The sequence below is a fragment of the Zootoca vivipara genome, chromosome 2, assembly GCF_965207765.1.
Source record: "Zootoca vivipara chromosome 2, rZooViv2.hap1.1, whole genome shotgun sequence".
Lineage (NCBI taxonomy): Eukaryota > Metazoa > Chordata > Lepidosauria > Squamata > Lacertidae > Zootoca > Zootoca vivipara.
The window spans coordinates 8,364,779-8,377,363 of NC_142584.1; positions in this window are offsets into that span (position 1 = coordinate 8,364,779).

Here is a 12,585-nt window from a genome sequence, read left to right on the forward strand (position 1 = left end):
TCCATTGTTAAATTTGAACCCATTGAAATTACTTATTATCCATTCATAACCAAATTACAAGTACTTTTAAAAACCTGTGTACAATGCTTCTGTATATATGCAATAAACATATTCCATTCTTCCTTAAATTTGTTGACATCTCTTCCTCTTAATTTCATTGTCAGTTTTGCCATTTTGACATATTCCATTCATTTAACTTGCCAATCTTCTTTGGATGGGGCACCTTCTTCTTTCCAATGTTGTGCTAATAGTGTCTATGCGGCCGAAGTTGCATGCATAAATAAATTATTTTGTGATTTTGCTGAGTCCACTCCTGAAATACCTAGTAGGAAAGCTTCCGGTTTTTTAACCAAGGTTATTTTAAACATCTTCATTTCATTATAAATCATTTCCCAATATTTCTTCATAATTTTACAATCCCACCACATATGAGAAAATGTCCCTTCTGTTGTTTTACATTTCCAGCATTTGTTTTCCTTAGTTTTATACATTTTTGCTAGTTTAACTGGAGTTAGATACCACCTATACATCATTTTCATATAATTTTCTTTGATCACCATACATGCTGTAAACCTTAACTAATTCTTCCATAATTTATCCCATTCCTCCATCTGCATATTGTTTCCCACATCTTGTGCCCATTTAATCATAACTGATTTAACCTCTTCATCTTTTGTTTCCCATTCGAGCAACAGATTGTACATTTTCAATATTAATTTTGTATCGTTTTCTATTATTTCTCTCTGAAATGTTGAAGTTTCATACGAAAATCTTTTTATCATTCTTAAATATTTCATTTAACTGAAAACATTGTAACCAATCTGTTACAAGAGAGTAACAATGGGAATTCAGTCTTGTCACAAGGCGGCATGTAGATAAAACAGATTTGATGCTGGTTTGAAAGGATCAGGGCAAATCCCACCCTGTGCTGTGGTTTCAGCTGCAAAGTATGAACTAAGGTGAACATTTTGTGGTTTTAAATCTTGATTTTATTCTGTGAAACGCCCTGAGAGACCCTCGGGTATAGGGCGGTATATAAATTCAATATATAATTATAGTAAAAATAATATTCCATAAGGTTATTAGACCACTTACACATTGTCAAATCATTCCCCACCCCAAATAACAAAAGTGGCTGTGGATTTGTGTAAAAGGTTCATATGCTCATTTTTATCAACAGATGCAAATTTAGAAATGTGTAAAGGTACCCCTGACCGTTAGGTCCAGTCGCGGACGACTCTGGGGTTGCGGCACTTATCTCGCTTTACTGGCCGAGGGAGCCGGCGTACAGCTTCCGGGTCATGTGGCCAGCATGACTAAGCCGCTTCTGGTGAACCAGAGCAGCGCACGGAAACGGCGTTTACCTTCCCGCCGGAGCGGTACCTATTTATCTACTTGCACTTTGACGTGCTTTTGAACTGCTAGGTTGGCAGGAGCTGGGACCGAGCAACGGGAGCTCACCCCATCGTGGGGATTCAAACCGCCAACCTTCTGATCGGCAAGCCCTAGGCTCTGTGGTTTAGACAACAGCACCACCCGTGTCCCTATTAGAAATACTTACCATAGTTTAAATAGAAATACCCTGCATCTCACTGCAGTGGGGAAGGGTGGCTATGTTTGATCTCTACGTCTGCTCAGTCTGCTGCTAACTATTGATCATAGACCCATAGAGCTGGGAGGAACCACCAGGGTCATCTAGTCCAACCCCTTGCCATGCAGGAATCTCCCCCCCCCCAAGGTGGGGCTTGAACCCACAAGCCTGAGATGAAGAGTCTCTTGGGCAACTTCAGGGGCCCCTCCCTGCTCTCTTCCTTCCTATGTTCTTTAAACTGGCCTTTGACCGGAGAGCCGTTCAAATAGAGGACGGTCTTCTGCCAGCCCTTCAAGCACAGGACTCTCCTCTATCAGGTAAGCAACATCACCACCCTAGAGATTAAATGAATCACGAGTGTGGTTGCAGGGCCGTCTTAAGCGCCCCTGGCGCCGTGGTGCGTTTCCCAGCACGGTGGGCAAGGCGGGTGCAGAGCGGCTGCCACAGGCGCTGCTGCGCGGCGGGCGGGCAGGCACAGCGCGGTTGCCGTGGGCGCAGCTGCGCGGCGGACCGGCCGGCCAGCAGGCAGGCGCAGCTCGCGGCGCCCACCTGGTGGGCTGGTGCCGTGGTGCCCGTTGCCACCCAGCCTGGCTGTAGGGCCGGCCCTGTGCGGTTGCCATGTAAAACAAAATGATAGATTAGACGGGACAGTGATTGGGGTCAGTGTATAAAAATAAGAACCATCCAATTGCCATTCTTGCATTGAGGGTGCCAAATGGATCAGAGAAGCAACAGGGTCAGGGAGAAGATGTGTTTCATCATTACACACACACACACACACACACACACACACACACACACCCATGTCATTTCTCAAATAAAAATCCTGCCCCGGCTACTCTTTGTCCCATAAGGGAAGTATTCCCTTTCCCCAGGCGACAGACAAGCAGCAGCTGGGGGATCGATTCTGAGTAGAAAAAAGGCATGAAGGAGAAAAGAGAGAAATAAAATCACCTCCTCCTACCCTGCTCCAGTCAAACTTGCAGCCCCACCACCACCACTCAATTTCATTAAAAAAAAAGAAAATGTGTGTGATCCAGTCATGTGTAGCTTGGCCTTTATTATCTACATAACTGACAGAAATCAACCTGTGAAGCTTTTCCTCTCGTGGCAATGCTGTGATAAAACCTTTTTGGTTTTTTAACTTGTTGCACAGCTATTAAAGCACAGGACTAGAGTTGTTGAAAATCCTAAAACGGCTAATCTAGCTGTTCTCAGATAGGGACTGAGCCGCTCTGGGCGTTTTTGTACCCAAACATTAATTAAATAAGCTGTGCCTGGAGACAGGCAATGAATGGCTTTGAAGACAGTTGAATACTGTATGATGGAGCCATCCGCTCCTGTGTTGGGCACACACTGCTTTTCTGCCGCATTATCATCGTGGGGCAAAATGGTTTCACAGGTATATGTAAAAAATAAAATAAAATTGAAACATGTTTGCCCAAAGATGCAAGGGGTATATAGAAATAACGAATGTGAACACCAGAGGTAACCGTGACGGTATCACATCACCTTCAACAATCTGACAATGCAGTTTTCTGTCTCTAGCCTGAATCTCTCAGCTCCTCATACCTCTCTCTCTCTCTCTCTCTCTCTCTCTCTCTCTCTCTCTCTCTCTCTCTCTCTCTCTGTGTGTGTGTGTGTGTGTGTGTATGGCTAACCTCTCTGACACACCCCTAGTAAGGCCAATTAAACCCACATTGGTTAAGCATTTTACACCTTCAGATCATGCACCAATGAAGTATGCCTTTGTCTATGTTAATCTGAGGCAGGAGGCTCTGGCCTTACAAAATTTAGGCTCTCTCCCTGGCTCACCGCCCACTATTCCACCACGTAGCACAAAACCTCCAGATAAAAACCTGGTAAGCCAAAGGCTAATACCGCCTAGCAGACTTCTACAAAAATAACAAACCCACATCGACACAATAAATACAAGACAAACTAGGGGACACCCAGTTGCACTGGCTAACACACCACCAATTACATGCCTTCTTAAACAATCCAGTAGTAAAATCAGCAGCAACTAGGCCCCTGACAACCTTCGAAAACCTCCTCCTAACAACAAAGGGACACGGCAAGGTGATGGTATCCACAATATACAAAATACTGCTCCAAAATCCCACAAACCCCCTCAACGTAATAATAATAATAATAATAATAATAATAATAATAATAATAATAATAATACAATGGGAGGACGACATAGGCTATGAAATTAACCCCACCCAATCTAAACCTCCCTTTAAATCCATCTCATCTAAAAGAAAAGAACTCACTCTGAAACTCACCTGCAGGTGGTACCTAACACCACAGAAACTAGTGCTGATATGCCCAGGAGCCTCACCAAAACGCTGGAGAGGATGCTCCTCCACAGGCACATACCTCCACATGTGGTGGGAATGTCCCCAAATCCAACTCTTCTGGACATCTGTCATACAAGAAATATGCAAAAAAAAACCTAAGCAAGTATTAGAAGTGACCCCAGAACTGGCCCTACTGAACATCATCCAAGATAATAATGCCCACTCACATTATAAAGAGCTCATAACTCAACTGCTGGAAGCATCATAGCCAGACACTGGAGAGACCTGTCAGGAGTAAACATGGACCAATGGTATCAAATAGTATGGGAAACAGCCTTATTAGAAAAACTAACCAATAAACAGAAACAGACACGAGGTCAAATAGAAGAAGATGCCTTCACCCCAGTATGGTTCCCCTTTATCACATACATAGCCCAAGAAGAAGAATCCACCGACAGCATACAAATCAATATGGCTAACCTGACCCCAAACCCACTCCCCACAAAAACAAATCTCACTACAGCCAACCAAAGACAACCAATCACACCCTAGGCCACCCCCCAACCTCTCTCACCACCAAGGAAATTCAACGGCAAACAGAAAGAGAACCCACACAAGTGATGCTGACACAAAACCCAACACATACACTAAGTAGAAGAAGAGAAGCATTGCCACCCCACCCCACTCAACATCCCCCCTCTTTTCTTCCCAACCTAATACAGTGGTACCTCTGGTTACGAACATAATTTGTTCCGGCGGTCCGTTCTTAACCTGAAACCATTCTTAACCTGAGTGAGGTACTACTTAACCTGAGTGAGGTACTACTTCCAGGGTAGTAGAGTCTGTAACCCAAGTGTTTGTAACCTGAGGTGTTTGCAACCCGAGGTATCACTGTACTGCATGCAACACTAATGTCTCACAACGAATGAAACTGATCTGTAGAAAATGCAACTTGCAGCTCCTGCCAACCTTTCGAAAGCACGTCAAAAATGCAAGTAGATAAATAGGAACCGCTACAGCGGGAAGGTAAACGGCGTTTCCATGTGCTGCTCTGGTTTGCCAGAAGCGGCTTTGTCATGCTGGCCACATGACCTGGAAGCTATACGCCGGCTCCCTCGGCCAATAATGTGAAAGGAGCGCCGCAACCCCAGAGTCGGTCACGACTGGACCTAATGGTCAGGGGTCCCTTTACCTTTACCTATAAAAACAATAACAAAATTTAGGCTCCCTACCCCACCTCAATCTTCCACAAGTCCACTCCTTGCTCTGGTTGCCTGCTCTGTGTTCAGTAGCCACAGCAGCTGCAGGCCCAGCCGAGCACTAGGGGGACATATTGCACTGTGAAATATCTGTTTGACCTCAGGCACATTGGGTGAGATGAAAGAATTTAAAGGCTGTGTGGCTAATAATGCACAAGGGGGGGGGGAACTCTGTGCCGTAGTCCCAGGTAGCATTTGAAGATATATGCCGCCCCATCTGCATCACAAGAAGGGAGAGGGGAATATGTTGGCATTATGCACCCCTCTCATCCATCCATACCCACGGCAATTTGGGTCCTGTTGCCAGTGATATCCAGGACCAGCCGACCCAAAGAGAAGGAAGACCCTTTGATCTGTGCTTTTTGCCTATGGCCAGCTGTATACAGCGCAGGTTTGCTCATATACAGTGGTTCCACAGGTGCACAAACCTCTTACCTGAAAGCAAACTGATTGCTTTGGACAGCTGGCTGGGATAGCTTGGTCAGTAGAGCAGAGACTCTTAATCTCAGGGTCATGGGTTCAAGACCCACATTGGGAAGCATTGCAAGGGGTTAGACTAGATGACCCTTGGGATCCCCTTCCAACTCTACTATCCTGTGATTCTATGATTCTCTCCTTACAAGACTTTGAACTGCTGTGCTAATATTCTTCTGGCATGTCCACCCTGAAACATTAAAGGTCTCCTACCCTGAAACATTAAAGGTAAGGTAAAGGGACCCCTGACCATTAGGTCCAGTCGTGACCGACTCTGGGGTTGCGCGCTCATCTCGCATTATTGGCCGAGGGAGCCGGCGTATAGCTTCCAGGTCATGTGGCCAGCATGACAAAGCTGCTTCTGGCAAACCAGAGCAGCACATGGAAATGCCGTTTACCTTCCCGCTGTAGCGGTTCCTATTTATCTACTTGCATTTTGACGTGCTTTCGAACTGCTAGGTTGGCAGGAGCTGGGACCAAGTAACGGGAGCTCACCCCGTCACAGGGATTCGAACCGCCGACCTTCTGATCAGCAAGCCCTAGGCTCAGTGGTTTAACCACAGCGCCACCTGGGTCCCACCCTGAAACATTACCTAGAAGCAAATTGCTGCCAGTGGAACTTGCTTGTGTAAGTATGCCTAGGACTACAATATATAGATAATCATATTATAATCAGGATTATATAACTCTGTGTGTGTATCACACTATCTAATCAGGGACCATTGGTATGATTCTGTGGGAGCACAGAAGAAAATAATGTGAGCATTGCATTCAGAATTTGCTATCCTGAAAACATTGGTTTTAGTTCGTATGGTTGCAAAGATCTGGTTGGAGCCATTTTCTGCTGAAATCTTTCAATTCGGTGAATTGACTGAGTAAGATTTCACACAGTCAGAGAAGAACTTCTGTGCCCTTCCTTTCGACTAGCAAAAAGAGAGAGAGAGAGAGAGAGAAATAGTAAGGAAAATTCTGTGAATTTGCTCCACGTTCCAGAATGTACATATGCGTTTCCAAATTCAGCTGTATCTGATCCAGAATTTGGTTTCCTTGGGTGCAGACTTCTCTTTGAGAGAAGAAGACAAGGGAGAAAGCGTGGTATACATGTAAGACTAACTAAAACGTACGGCATCGGTCTATCTAGCTCAGTAGTGACATTGGCTGGCAGTGGGTTGCAGATAGGAGTTTTCCCCCATTCTCACCTGAAGACACCAGGGATTGAACCTGGTCCTTCTGCATGCAAAGCAGATGCTCTGTCGTTGAGCTACAGGCCTTGTTCTAAAACTAAAGATATTTTAATTTGCATAATTCCTTACGGTAGTTTGATCCATGTGCCCCCCCCTTTACTGTCTTTTCTTATAGAAGTTCATGTTGTTATTTTATTGTATTGTATTGGGTTTTCAATAATCTATTCTTTTTATCGTTGTACACTGCCCTAGAATCTGATCTGATGAAGGGTGGTATTTTATTTTTTAATTTTACCTAAACCAACCAACAAACCGAGTAATATATTTTCATTTTGCTCCAGCCCATCTCTCCTTTGCCTTTGCATAGCTCCCGAGACTGTCATCGTCGTTGCAGCAAGCAAAAAATGAACAATTCTATGCAGAATTGACTGCTTGCATATCATCAATCAAGTGGCGTCTCTCCAATAAACACCTCTCAGATATATATTTGGGGAAGTTGGGGGGGGGTTGGGGGATGTCAATGGATCTCCGTGTCTGAAAACATTTAGAAATGCAACAGACGCCAAATTGTTTTGAAAGTAAAATCTCTGCTCGCAGGCCTCTCCCTTCCGCAAACTCCCTCCTGCCTTATCTGGGACAGAAGCCTATTCCCAGAAGCCTGGCAGACCTCAGATTATCTCCCACAGAAACACGCACTGCTGAGTCAGGCCCGCTGGGGTTTCAGCTTCTGGTTGAAAGAACTGGAGGGGACCACAAAGCAGATGCACAAACTAGTAAGCCACCCCCGTTAGCAGGTGGATCGCTTGGGATCTTGGACTGAGACCAGGCACCTGAAATGAACTGATCATGTGCTACAGGCTGGTGGTCTGTTCCTGGGGGTGGGAAGGCAAGAGCAGAAGCTGTCATGAGCACAGCACCGAGAGTGGCAGACCGCATGCTTTGCAAAAAGGAGGTCTCATGTTCAGTCCCTCCCTGGCATCTCCAGGTAAGGGCTGAACAAAACTCCTTCCCCCCTGGAGCCTGAGAGAGGTACCTCCTGCCAGACAGTGTGAGCTTGGTGGATTGCTGGTCTCACTTGGTATTTTACCAACATTCCAAAAGCATTTCTTGAAACTAGAATTTCATTCTGCCTGGAAGCTGCCTAGGTATTCCCTAAGTTAATGCTGAAAAGAAAAAAAGCCAGAACTTGTTAAACCTTAATTCTAATTGCATACCCCTCCAACATTTCTCCAATGAAAATAGGAAAAGCAGGATATTCTGGGATCAAATCAGAAACTGGGACAGCGCCTGTAAATCCAGGACTGTCCCTGGAAAATAGAGACCCTAAGAGGGTAATTGTTTTTTGGTAGTTTTTTACATTAAAATAACAGGTCCTGGAAATGTAGTAGTAATACCGGTAATAATAATAATAATAATAATAATAATAATAATAATAATAATAATATTTATAACCCGCCCATCCGGCTGGGTTTCCCCAGCCACTCTGGGCAGCTCCCAACAGATTAAAAACAGAATAAAACATCAAACATTAAAGACTTCCTTAAACAGGGCGGCCTTCAGATGTCTTCCAAAAGTCAGTTTATTTCCTTGACATTTCCTTCCCTCTGCCTGGTTCCCTGTAACCTCACTTGCAGTGAGGTAACCACCAGAAGGCCCTCGGAGCTGTACCTCAGTGTCCAGGCAGTGTCCAGTCAGTGTCCAGGCAGAACAATGGGGGGTGGAGACGCTGCCTGTGAAAAGTAATACCGTTTATAGCGACTCACCAATGTTTATAACAAGAAAGGGAAAAAATAAAGGTCTCTGCCCCAAAGAATTTACAATGTACAGGTAAGTTCTAAATTTTGACAGTTCCAGAGTCAGCATAGAGAAGGGAAGGGCAGAGAACAGAAACAGTGAGAAGGGGAGAAACAAGATTAACATAAGGGTAATGGTTCAGGGCAAAAGTAAATGTGTGATAAGTACCAGGAGTATCCACAGGAAAAGAACAATAAGGTCCTGGGCTTTGGATCGTCTGCCACCTGGGTGGGTCTGGTGATGGGATTAGGCTTGGCCAACAATCAGCTCAGCAAAGTGCCTCTGGGCACTTCCTGGAGTCCCTTTTCAAGGGCAAAATAGCGTTGGAATGGAGGAAACTGGAGTTGATTTTATATGATTTTTAAAACTAGGTACTGTAACTTCCCTGAGCTGGCAAGTCGAAAGGATACATTTATGCATAATGTTTATAACATTTAACAGCTTTAAAGATGTGCCCCGCCTTCTGTGATTTCCATAACAACTTCCAAATGTGGCAAGCCAGCCCTGCTCATTCTGTTGACCTCTGCTGTGCAGGCTGTTGACCTGCCCTGACATCACCGCTGGATGTACAAATTCCTGCAGCAATGCAAGGGCACTTGGGCTCAGACAAATTTCTCTCAGCTTTAACCTTCAATGTGGGGGATAACATTGATGACCTACAGTAAGGGGTTCTGAAAAGGGCTGAAAGAAGGTATGCAAAGAAGCAGGAAGACTTTAAATCAGGCATAGGCAAACCCGGCCCTCCAGATGTTTTGGGGCTACAACTCCCATCATCCCTAGCTAACAGGACCAGTGGTCAGGGATGATGGGAACTGTAGTCTAAAAAACATCTGGAGGGCCCAGTTTTTCTATGCCTGCTTTAAATGTTAACTGTAAACAAAGAACATTTTTGTGCCATAGATGCTTAAATGTCTGCAAAATAAGTGCAGTGACCCTTCACAACAGCTGTGATGGCACATTTTGGCTATGGTGAGTCAAATGCTGATTGTGTTATCACCTGTCACTGATGTTGTGAAGGGTCGCTGTGTTTATTTGCAGACATCCAAGCTCTAAATGAATCATCCCCGTCTTCTTTTTGCACTGCATTTCCGTCAGACTTTACTGCTTACAATCCCTACCCTATGAGCATATATATATACCTGCAACTGAGGAGGACATTTTGTGAGTATAACTCTACTCCATGAACGTATGTGCCGTGATAAATGTTTTAAGTTGCAGTTCTAACCCCATTTACTGGTATCTGGGATTAAGCTCCATGGAGTTCATAGCTGCCGTATACCAAGTCAAATCTAGCTCAGTATCATCCAAAATGACAACATCATTACTGGCCCCAACAACATCCAACATACCATCTCAGGACTATTTAATTGCTCATCTTCTAACATGGTGTATGCCATCAAATGCCAACAGTGCCCTTCAGCTCTCTATATTGGACAAACAGGCCAAACCCTACGCCAAAGGAGAAATGGACATAAATCTGACATCAGGAACCATAAGACTGAAAAACCAGTAGGAGAACACTTCAATCTCCCAGGACATTCTATACAAGATCTCAAAGCAGCTGTTTTATTACAGAGAAATTTCAGGAACAGACTGGAAAGAGAAGTTGCTGAATTGGAAATCATTACCAAGCTTAAAACCATGGAGCCACCTGGGATGAATAGAGACATCGGATTCTTATCTCATTATGCATGATCAAGCTTTCTTTAGCACCTCAGCCCTTGCTCCCCCCCCCCCGGACTAATTGCAGTCATCAGCAGTCGTTAACAGCCATCAACAGGTTTACCACTCCCATCAGCCCATCACCCATTCCCACCCACCCACACCACCCTCTGTATATATAGATAGGGTCTGACACTTCTGTTTCTAGTGTATCTGAAGAAGTGTGCATGCACACGAAAGCTCATACCAAAATATAAACTTAGTTGGTCTTTAAGGTGCTACTGAAGGAATTTTTTTATTTTGCTTCGACCCAGACCAACACGGCTACCTACCTGTATCCAAAATGACTGGTAGCAGTTCTCCCAGGTTTCAGGCAGAGGTTCTCCCGGCCCATCCAGGAGATACCAGGAATTGCACCTGCGGCCATCATAGCTGCCAAGTTTTCCCTTTTCTCGCGAGGAAGCCTATTCAGCATAATGTAATTTCCCTTTAAAAAAAGGGAGAACTTGGCAGCTATAGCGGCCATCTGCATGTTTCCCTATTGAGTAGGCCTTACTTCTGAGTAGATGCTAGCATTGTACTCCCAGTCTCTAGGATGCCACAAGACTCTGTGTTCCCATCTGAAAGTTACTTCTTGTGTTTGTTATTTGTATCTCTGTTGTGACGTGGGGTTTGTGATTTCAGCTCTTCTTGACATAATATGCTGGAGACAGTTCTCTAGTAACACTTCATTATTAAAGTAAACAAGACTGACTCTGAGGGCAGGAAGGCTACATTTTACTAGCTAGAAAGGGATACATTTTGGAGGGAACAATATCAGGCAATCACAGTGCTGCCTTTTGGAGGAAACCAATAAGACAGAGGATCCAAATACAGCAGCTTAAATGAACCAATAGTAGCTGTACCCTCTGGAACCAAAAGGCAGTTACTTTATCCTAATGCAAATACAGACAATAATAATACAGATATAAAATCCTTTGACTCAATACACAACAATCTCTATGAAATTTTTGCATAATCTTTATCCTTTCTTTTATACAGAATAATTCCAACAGAAGATACAAAATTCAGCCGTTTGGCCAGTTTGACATTCTACGGCCTTTTAGATGTGTCTGGGGGAGGGGCGGGAATATTGGTTTGTTTTGCTTTTTGTTTTATTAGGTATTTTGTGTTTCATTTTGTAATCTTATCTTGTGAACCGCCCCGTAGTCTTTGGATGAAGGGCGGTATACAAATTTATTAAATAATAAATAAAAATTATTATTATTAATAAAAACCCTACCAATTCACAGGGATAATTCATTGCATTCCTTTATTTAACAAAATGTATATACTGCTTGATTGCAGTAAAACCTGTAAACAAGAATTAACTACTGTAAATATAAAAAATTCAATTAAAACGTTAATATATTTGAAGTATACTATCATCTACATTCAGAGGGACCCAGGTGGCGCTGTGGGTTAAACCACAGAGTCTAGGGCAGGGGTCCCCAGACTTACCCGCCTTTGGGCCGGTGCCGTAGGGCGGGGAAGTGCGCGCGCAGTGGGGCGGAGGGCCGCATCTGGCCCGCAGACCGTAGTCTGGGGACCCCTAGTCTAGGGCTTCCTGATCAGAAGGTCGGCGGTTCGAATCCCTGCAACGGGGTGAGCTCCTGTTGCTCGGTCCCAGCTCCTGCCCACCTAGCCGTTAGAAAGCACATCAAAGTGCAAGTAAATAATAATAATAATAATAATAATAATAATAATAATAATAATAATAATAATTTATTTATTATTTATATCCCCCCCATCTGGCCAGGTTCCCCCAGCCACTCTGGGCGGCTTCCAACAAAATATTAAAATACAGAAATCCATCAAACATTAAAAGCTTCCCTAAACAGGGCTGCCTGATAAATAGGGACTGCTCCGGCGGGAAGGTAAACGGCGTTTCCGTGCGCTGCTCTGGTTTGCCAGAAGCAGCTTTGTCATGCTGGCCACATGACCCGGAAGCTGTCTGTGGACAAATGCTGGCTCCCTCGGCCTATAGAGCGAGATGAGCGCCGCAACCCCAGAGTCGGACACGACTGGACCTGATGGTCAGGGGCCCCTTTACCTTTTATCATCTACATTTAAAATATGCAAGCAATAACAGAGATGATGATAACTTGCTTGAGAAGCAGCTTATGTCCCCCCACCCTCACTCTTAACAGACAGCAGTCATTTATCATCTGGCCAGGAGGTAAAATTGAAGATGGTCTCAGAATAGGATCTTCTACAACTACAGCTGTGAAACAGCTGAATAATGGTTAATCAGGAAGTTCAACACCATCAGTCATGGC